Source organism: Dysidea avara, chromosome 10 (genome assembly GCF_963678975.1).
Source record: "Dysidea avara chromosome 10, odDysAvar1.4, whole genome shotgun sequence".
Taxonomy (NCBI): Eukaryota; Metazoa; Porifera; class Demospongiae; order Dictyoceratida; family Dysideidae; genus Dysidea; species Dysidea avara.
Window position 1 is genome coordinate 24,758,147 of NC_089281.1, and position 10,525 is coordinate 24,768,671.

The following is a 10,525-nucleotide window of genomic DNA, read 5'->3' on the forward strand; positions in this document are numbered from 1 at the left end:
CAAACAAGTGCTAATATATTATTAAATCATCTGTTGCTTTCAATATCAGTGTAATTTTAAGTGTAAATATCCAAAAAGTGGTCATGTGGCCAACAATCCAATTACAGCTATACAGAATGAGCTATAGCACTACAAGATGTATGGAAGTCTTCATTAAGGTAAGAGATGCACTAATTGTGACTTAGATCACCTTAAAACACAATGATATTCGAATAAGCTGTCCAATGTAACTATTATGATATTTTTAGTCATGTGATCACCTTTTGTATGTTTTTGCATGTTAAACTTATGCTGATACCCAATGCTACAAGCAATCCAATAACAAATTAACACTTATTTGCTTTACCTTACAGGTCAGTCTGTGTGCGAAAATCTCCAGAAACAACAAAAGGAAGCACCTTCCTATTTTGAGTTGGAACCTTAACTAAGCAGCAATTATCTTCTGGTATGTAGGATTAGTAACATAAGAGCTGCAAGCTCATGCTTGCTCCGATAAATATAATGTTTAAACAAAACAATCTATTTTCTAACATCGTGTTTTACTACTAGAAAAAATATTTTTATATTATATAGCTACCTGTGTTCATTAGCTATATATCAATGACCAAAAAATAGTTTTGATATCTTTAGCATAGCCATAGAGGGTTAAGTAATGTTTGGCGGTATTTTAGGATGCCTTTATTATAGTGCAGTACACAAGCCCTTAAAATTGACATAATTGTTCACATTTTGATAAAAGCACCAATTTTTTTACAGAGTATATGGAGCGTGCACTAAGTGTTTTAAGAAGGGGAGGCATGTAAAAAGTCCTCAGGAACACCCCTTTTTGCACCCTGACAAGAAAACTATTTGTCACTATTAAAAATCAATCATGTTTCTATCAAGTTAACTGCTGGGCCTAATATCATAGTAGTACAAAGCATACAGCTGGAACATAATAGCCTATTAGTAATCTATAAAAAAACAAATAGTTTTCTCACCTAGGCAGTAAACAAAATCACTAAAATTTCTATTTGCAGGGATTCTGTTAAAGTTTTGGATCTTCAATGCTGACGATTGTGTAGTACTATGTGCAAGGATCATCCTGATGTGTATCGTTTCTTTATTAAAGGGGTATAACAAAAGTTATTTAATGCTAAAGTCACAGGTGGATATCTCAACAGAAAACCATGAACTACAGCAGTTCATTTATCAAGCACAGAGCTTGAACAAAAGGTCCCTTGTCCTTATACTGGGCACCATATGAAAGGTAATTAAATTTCTAGTTTAATGAAGGCAGTTACAAGTTGTTTCAACATATTGTTCTCAAGTTACAGCGCTTTCTATTCAGTGTAATATAGTATAAGCAAGAAAAGCACACAGACGAGTATTAAGGTATTTCTTAGTGCTGTGATAATGCTCAAAATAAACATAAAGGAGCTGGGTTCCAATGAAGTGAAATTTTGAGCACTAAGAAGTACCTTATGACACACCCTTGTGCTTTTCTTGCTTATGCTATATTACATTGAATTGAAAGCGCTGTAACTTGAGAACAAGATGTTGAAACAACTTGCAACTGCCTTCATTAAACTAGAAATTTAATTACCTTTCATATGGTGCCCAGTATAAGGACAAGGGACCTTTTGTTCAAGCTCTGTGCTTGATAAATGAACTGCTGTAGTTCATGGTTTTCTGTTGAGATATCCACCTGTGACTTTAGCATTAAATAACTTTTGTTATACCCCTTTAATAAAGAAACGATACACATCAGGATGATCCTTGCACATAGTACTACACAATCGTCAGCATTGAAGATCCAAAACTTTAACAGAATCCCTGCAAATAGAAATTTTAGTGATTTTGTTTACTGCCTAGGTGAGAAAACTATTTGTTTTTTGATAGATTACTAATAGACTATTATGTTCCAGCTATATGCTTTGTACTACTATGATACTAGGCCCAGCAGTTAACTTGATAGAAACATTATTGATGTTTAATAGTAACAAATAGTTTTCTTGTCAGGGTGCAGAAAGGGGTGTTCCTGAGGACTTTTTACATGCCTCCCCTTCTTAAAACACTTAGTGCACGTTCCATATACTCTGTAAAAAAATTGGTGCTTTTATCAAAAAGTGAACGAATATTTGGCTTAGGCGCTGAACTATTAGAGTGGTTGTGGTAATTATAAGAGTCACTTAAGATACAGTAAAAGTACTGCTATCACCTAATGCAGTGACCCAAATTATATTTCACACTACTTGTATGGAAAGGTGTAACCATATGCTACATTATCCTAAAATTTAAAAAATTTACTTACCATGTATCAGGCGCTTGATCATTTCACCAAAGCCATGCTATTATGAGTCATATGGAGGTATTAAGAGTCACTATGCTCATAAGGTCATCCTTTCATGTTGAATTATGGTAGATGTTACGGAAACATTTGCAGGAACTCTAAAGATTGTCATAACACCTTAGTTAACTTAGTATGTACACTGTGTAATCTCTTAATTGGATTTGTGGTTAGCTTATGATCATTTTTATGTTGATCTAAAGTGGTAGCATCCCTTTAATCTTAAATCTGCATGATTCAACCTATTGAATTTTAAGTTATGTGACCCAAAATACCTCCTGACCAATAATACCAGTGTCTACTCTAACTATATGGCCATGATTTTCAGTATTATATATAGTCTCGCATGGCCAGACCGCTTTTTTTCTCTTTGTCATGCATTGAGTAGGGGATTTTGGATTTTCTCCCTACCCAATGACAGCATGGCCAGACCGCTTTTTTTCTCTTTGTCATTGGGTATATAGGCGCGGCAGTTCAGTAGTTTTTCTCTGTCATTGGGTATAGGGAGGAAATTGGGTAGGAATCAGTTTCTCTCTTCTCAATGCCAGAGAAAAAAAAGCAGCCTGGCCACGCAAGACTATAAAATTTTATGCTATAAAAGATTTTATACTTCTGCAAGAAATGCACCAGTACTGAAATACATAAACTGGTAAATAAATACTTTGCATTACCAACTTTGTGTGCACAGTGAGTGACATGATTAAATGCAAAGCACCCTATCCTTGGCATAATGATTGTCTGTGTATCTCATTATGATCATTACCAATTTTATACTGGTACTATTGTCATGTCTGATGCCCTCAGTAGCTACCAGTGTTGGGACAGTTACTTTAGAAAAGTAACTATAGTTACATATTACATATTACTTGTAACTAAGCTATTTAGTTAGTTACATATTACCCATAAAATAAAGCAATTATAACAATAATTATTACATATTAAATTACTTTGTGTCCACAGCCTTAAGCTGTCAAGTGTTAAATTACCACCTTATCATGTGACATGATTGCATTGTTGGACAATGTGCAAATCTTTGTTATAAGTAAGAAGCTGGTGAATAAGCTTCATTCAGTAGGTTTCATTACTTCGTTGTGGCTAGGCGTTACTTAGTGGATTACTAACGAGTGTAGTAATAATAGATTCGTTACAGTAACTATATTACTTAGGTAACGCATTACAGCTGTTTTCATAGCATATTTCGTTATATTACTTATAGTTACCACAAAAGTAATAATTATTATGTAACGCGTAACCCCCAACACTGGTAGCTACTGACAGAATATGAAGGCACTTACAGGATGTACCACATGTTTGTAGCTATACTAACTTTGTTGTGTTGCTTGTGCAGTATGTGCTTCTGTGCTTTGCTGTACTATGATGTTGTGCACTGTGTGTGTGTTTTGACTTTAGATCTTAAAAAAACTACCAATGACTGAACTAATAGTACAACGTGTGCAAATGTTTTAATGTAATCACGTGAGATCACGTGATGTTCTTAAAATTACACTTGTAGTCTGGGGAGGGGCTGTTGAGGGGTGATGTCTGGTACTGTTGCTCAACCAGCTGATGGCGCTGTAGCTGTATCTGGGATATTCTGCTGATGTACACCTGCATTTGCAACAGGGCATGAACAGAATCTTCCCTATCTTTTTTTAAAATAAAGAAAACAGGCGCAGGTTTCAGCTTTTTTGTCCAAAGAGTGCTGAATAGCTATGCTTAGTTGGATTGAGCTCTGGAAGTTTATGATTAATTCCCGCCTTATCCTTATTAACAATTGCGGAAAGTAAATTCCGTGCATTGTTCTGTAATCTGTGCACTATCATCCCAGGCGAGGAAGTCATTCATCTTTCCGAGGAGCCTTCTGTTAGTAAAAGGTGAAAAAAGGACAAGAATGAAGTTGAATCTGTGCATTTCGATTCCAGATGGTATAGGTTGAATATTTAAATTTAATCACGCATGTGTTAGTGAGTTAGTACGCTGTTAAAATGAAGAGTAACCACAACTCTCAAGGAGTTCCCAGTGTAGGGAGGATTTAACACACCTGGAGAGTAACCATTACTCCGAAGGAGTAACTGGGGAGTAACACATGCTCTAAAGGTGGTGTCACTTACTCTTCAGAGTAATGGTTATTCTCTTCAGAGTGTTGGTTACTCTCCATGGGGTGTTAAATCCTCCCTACACTGGGAACTCTCAGAGTGGTGATTACTCTTTATTTTTAACAGTTTAGTGATTGAGAGTGTGCCAGGTGTGTGTGCGTGCGTGATCATATTCTTTCAAAAAAGGAAAAGGGAGTTCCATAGAACCCTTTTACTCCCCAAGGTCTGCCCTTGGATTAGTCCATTATAAACATCAAACACAGCAAATGATTAAAAACAAGAAAACAGTTAGTACAGGCTGCAACTTGATTTTCATCTACCTACTGACAGCAGTGTTACTAATATATGTTATCAACCTTACAGTGAGACTTGAAGAAAAGACAAGATATTCAGTCTCTATGTGTTTTCTATAAAATCCCAATAGGTTTAATAGATCTTTCACTCCCAAGGTACATGATCAAAAACTCTCATCACTAGAGGTCACAACAAAAGACTCATTACAACATTCTTTGAGCAGACTTCACAGTAAAAACAAACTAGTAACGATCACTACTAAATGTAGTGCAGGTCACTACTAATGTCTGCCACAATACTCACTATTTTTATGTAGTGACATTCGCTACTAATTTTGTAGTGAACGTCACTACAAAATTTGTAGTCACTACATGGTAGTGATGGGGATGTCATGTAGTGACAATCACTACAAGAAAGTACTGAAATCACCATTTAAAAATAGTGAGTAATTGTTGCCGAAATTAGTAGTGAAATTCACTACTATTTTTTTACAGTGTTGTTTCACAAACTTTTTTGCAAACATAGCCACTAGTTTGTTTAGTTTTTTTGTTATAGCATACAGCTATATGCATGACTCAGGGGTGGATCCAGAGGCTGGCAAGGGGAGGGGCACAAATAGACTTAGTTGTAGGTGGTTGGGGAGAGGACATTGTCTTGTTATTTTTGAAGCAGCAAATAATCACATCCTAGTAGCTAGTGTCTCACTGTTGAAATTTACCATTTTGGCCTTTGCAGATGGTTGCAAAGTCTTGAAAGCTGTTTAAAACAGCAACACAACAACTAATTTTAGAAGCACTTAGTACGTACAAAGGTGCTGGATGACAATTTGACAGTTGTTTGACTTTGGTTTTAGGTGAGTTTGCATGCAATAATATGCATATTTTGATGAGTTATATAAACTTTTAGGCCTGACAAGGTTTAATATTTCAATCAAAAGAATCATTCAGTCATGGCTCCTCCACAAAGGGGGGGAATTTTCCCCAAATGCCACATCCTGGATCCACCATTGTTCAGACTGCACTGATGTTCTATTGGGTGACTGCTGTATTAGAGTATATCTCATGCAAGTCAGCCTTAAGGGATCCTTGACAGTTGATGGCTACAAGTTCAGCTTTTTTCCATGAATAATCCCTTAATGGAATGCTTTGCCAAGTGATACTGTCAATGCACCAACAATTTTCAGTACTTATACACCAGTGATCACTTTATTTAATTAATTACTTAACTAATTAACTTATTACTTACTTACTTATTAGCTATTACTAATCATTATAATTACACTCATATACATATGAATTTTACAATAATTATTATACAGCTGTGCTTCTTAACTATATAGGGACAAATTCCTAATGTTTGTATAACCTAAATAAGAGATAACTTGTTTCTCATCAACCGCCCGCATCAAACTAGTTTTCCTTTGCACATGCACACTGATTATTGCATGTGATAACAGCATGGCTCTTGTGTGTGTGATGGTAGTGGGTGTATCACATTGAAAAGCACTAGCTACTTCCATGGAAAATTACTCAATCCCAATACCTTTTGTGAGTTTTTCATTTCTGTGTTGATTCTAATGCTTTCTGCATCAACAAGTTTGTACTGTGACCTGAATGCCTTGCATGCAGGGCCATCATGTCTAAGAGTCATAGTAGTTCTAGTGTTACCACAAGCCTGCAGCAGCCCCTCCCACTGATGAGTCTGACCAGTCTACAAGTGCTAACACGGCATCTGCTGCTGCTGCTGTTGCTGGCTGCTGCTGCTGCTGCTGCTGAAGATGTAGTACATGACTGGAAAAATACTAAGTAGCTACAATGGAATTTTCTTAAAGGAATTTCTGAATTAGAAAGACTTAATTGTTATTGAAGTTGAAGTTTATGCAAACTCTGAGTTTACCCTCAATGTTCCTATAATAAATAGATTATTTGTACAAGTGTATAGTACATTATGCAATTTATAACATGAAATAATGAGATGACCCACCTGCCCGCATGTGTTATTCTATGAGAAGCTGATGAGAAACAAGCTCTCTGCCTAAATGTTTGCACCATGACTGGTGACCAGGTAAATATCCACTTCATAATAATTATTAATACTGGTGCATGTACAATCACAGTAAGATTACGTACTGTATTTCCCAATTATCCACATAACCAATAGTAAATAATCTCTATTTAGACATAACTGCATGTACTGTATTTGCCCGATTATCCACATAACTGTACTGTATTTGCCAACTGTACCGTATGACTCATACAGTACAGTTATGTAGCTAATTGGTACTGTATGGAAAATACAGTATGCAGCGGCACTTTGATCCTCCCACACAAAATACAATTGTGACCCTATTTTGGAAAACCATACATTTGGGCACATTGGTCAAATTTCTATTTTATAGCTACAATGAAGTGCTGAGTGATTATCTACCTTGTGTGAAAATTTTGTAATGATACAATGAAGCATTCCAAAGATATGGCTAATTTACTATCTAATACATAACAAACTAACTTTTCATTATCAGTTTATAGAACTGTATAGTGATCAGGTGTGACAAATTGATGACAAATCACTTTGTTGACAAAGATCTCCATTCTTACAATCTAAATGGATGAAAAGATACCCTTGAGAGTTTAATCATGTGTTCTTTGTGCTTTTTCCTCCATTAAATCACTTGTATTATTGTCTAAAGACAAGAAAATGTTTGGTTTTGGGGATAAACAAATCACCCAATTTGTAAGTTAATTGCTGTCCCACGCATTGTGAAACTACTACATGGTCTGATATAATTGAGTATATCTCCTAGAATAAAAGAGCTATGGGTGTGAAATTTCACAGCAAGAAGGCTTAATAGTTGCTTTATCAGAATATGCAAAAAAATCAATTAAAAAAAATTGCAAAAATTTTCAATTGAGTATTCCCACAAATATTGCATGTGCCCAAATGTATGGTTTTCCAAAATATGGTCACAATTATATAATATACGCTGTGACTTGCAGAGGTATAAGCATGAGTAAAGAATGTATATATAAACATTGCGAAGTGTAGCTATAAAACTTCAAGTTAAGTTGGGCCCCCAGGTCCTTCTCCTACTGTCCATTAGCTGTTTATACCAACCCCGAGTTGCCAGTATATATAAATATGATAGCTATATATGTAGGAGATGATTGCTCACATTCCTGGTTTAATGAATATCTAAACTATTATCTCCCACACACCACAAAGGAATGTATAGTATGCACAACACATCAAGACTTGTGTCAGTGAAATCATTTCCAAGCTTTAACACTCTTCAAAAACATTTGTTGAGAGTGTCTTATGTACTAGCTACTTAGTTATACTTGATTTTGCCTTGAATTATCTAGCTAGGCAATACCATAGGCTACACTGTAAAAAATGCCAAAAAAATGACAAAAAGCATACGTTGTTTCAGCAGAACTGTTAATTGCTGTTTTAACATTCTAGATCTTTTAACGAAAAGGGACTTCTAGTGTAACAACAATTTTTTACTTTAACAAGAAAATGATGTTACAGCAACAAAAATTCCTGTTATTATTTTAATAAATGAAGTGTTTGCTGTTTTTTGCAGCAGGGATAACACGTTCTTTGTTACAATGAAAAATCCTTTTTTACAGTGTAGCCACATGCAGTGTAATTTAGATATGAACATCTATAGCAATCACTCAGTGACTACTGCAGCTACATCGGAAGCACTTCAGCCCTCATTTTACAGAAAGCAAAAGTTAGGCAAGGAAGTAATACAGGCTCTTTAGTTCTTGCCTTCTCTGGCTTCTAGTGGGAGGTGTCCGACACCAACTACCAAACTATGAGATTCTACTTATCCAGATTTTGATTCCAGCTCTACATTTGGACTTCAAAACTAATTTTTAAACACTTCAATTACTTAACATTAATAAAACGAGAGTATGCGAAAATATACAGAATAAACAACAATTTCAAAGTAACGTGCACAATCACGTGATCTAATCGACGTTGGAATATCAATTTGTACCTGTTGAAGTGGTAGCTAATCTTTTCAATGACTAATATAACAGATTGTTACTGATGGCGGACAGAATACTGACTTCGACCTCACCAGAGACGCGAGAAGCAATGCCATTTGCAGAGTTTAGAAAAGATCCTAAAAGTATGACTTTATACTCAGCTATCTCAGTAACTAACTTAATTAGCTATCATGTCGGCATTTATAAGAGAAGTTTCGAGTTCACCGAACGTGACTCGAAACCCACACCCGATTCAGTGTGGTGTCATAGTACTTAGTTAGCTATAGTTATTTATAGCGCTAAAACGAATAGACCGAATATTCGAATTCGTTCGAAACGATCATTGATTCGAAACATCGAAATTACAGGTAAAGATGTCGCAACACTAGTAATCAAAAGTGGAGAATCTTTGTCAGTCTCTACAATACAACTGCTACACTGGGCTAGAGATGCAGTACCGATAACATGATCTGATCGGTGATGGCGAGGGTGATCATAGCTATCTGTTGCCGATATGCCTTCCATATTCATAATGGCATAGATTATAGCGGGGACACACAGTGTCCGCTATAATCTATGATAATCAGTGGACACAAACGCTCAAGTGAACCGATTAGTTTGCATGGCAAATGAGTACCAGCTATGAAAAGCCTTTTTGGTCACTACAAACAAACAGAAAGCCTACTCCATAAAACGAGAAGCCATACGACTGTACGTGTAAGTACTGCTATTACTGCCAAAATATTCTTACCCAGAACAGTATAACTGCAGCTACACTTTAAGAACAAAAAACTGTACCACAGGAAAACTAAACTGATCATCTGTGTATAGAGTGATGATACGATTGAAACCCAACTGTGTAGAATTGTTTAAAATTAGAACTAATTATGTAATAATTATTAACTGTTTTTGATTGTCAGAGAATTGTACTGGCACATCAGCACTATACCCCTGGAGGGTCCTGCTGATTAAAAATAAATAATAATATAACAGCCATCTTGGTAACTAGCTAATCAAAACACAGAGTAAGTAATCCAGACAAGGGAGCAAGTATTAAAATATTTGTGGTGCCTAATTGTCTGTGTTGTGTAATAGAGGCCACACCACCATAGGTAGTTGTGCAATATAACAAAGTTACATCACTTCTGTTTTCTCAATGCTACAAATCATTAGAATATACATCATGCAGTAGCTATACAGTAGTAATTCTATTTGATTTTCACTTTACAGAATATACAATAATTTAATCAGTATAATTATGTGACCCTATTTTGGAAAACCATGCATTTGGGCACATAAGCCAATTTTCATTTTTATAGCTACAATGAAGCATTGAGTGGTTATCTAACTTGTGTGAAAATTTTGTGATGATACGTTGAAGCATTCCAAAGATATGGCCAATTTACTGTCTAATACATTACAAACTAACTTTTCATTATCAGTTTATAGAACTGTATAGTGATCAGATGTGACAAATTGATGACAAATCACTTTGTTGACAAAGATCTCCATTCTTACAATCTAAATGGATGAAAAGATACCCTTGAGAGTTTAATCATGTGTTCTTTGTGCTTTTTCCTCCATTAAATCACTTGTATTATTGTCTAAAGACAAGAAAATGTTTGGTTTTGGGGATAAACAAATCACCCAATTTGTAAGTTAATTGCTGTCCCACGCATTGTGAAACTACTACATGGTCTGATATAATTGAGTATATCTCCTAGAATAAAAGAGCTATGGGTGTGAAATTTCACAGCAAGAAGGCTTAATAGTTGCTTTATCAGAATATGCAAAAAAATCAATTA

General features: G+C 35.4%; 1 long non-coding RNA gene across 1 annotated transcript; it reads left to right on the forward strand.

Annotated features, from left to right (window-relative positions):
• The first annotated feature begins 347 nt into the window (after nucleotides 1–347).
• Nucleotides 348–5,912, forward strand: LOC136236692 (uncharacterized). Its single transcript, XR_010692206.1, has 3 exons — nucleotides 348–445; nucleotides 5,455–5,572; nucleotides 5,626–5,912. It is a non-coding gene; the product is annotated as an uncharacterized lncRNA (long non-coding RNA).
• Nucleotides 5,913–10,525: the final 4,613 nt, after the last annotated feature.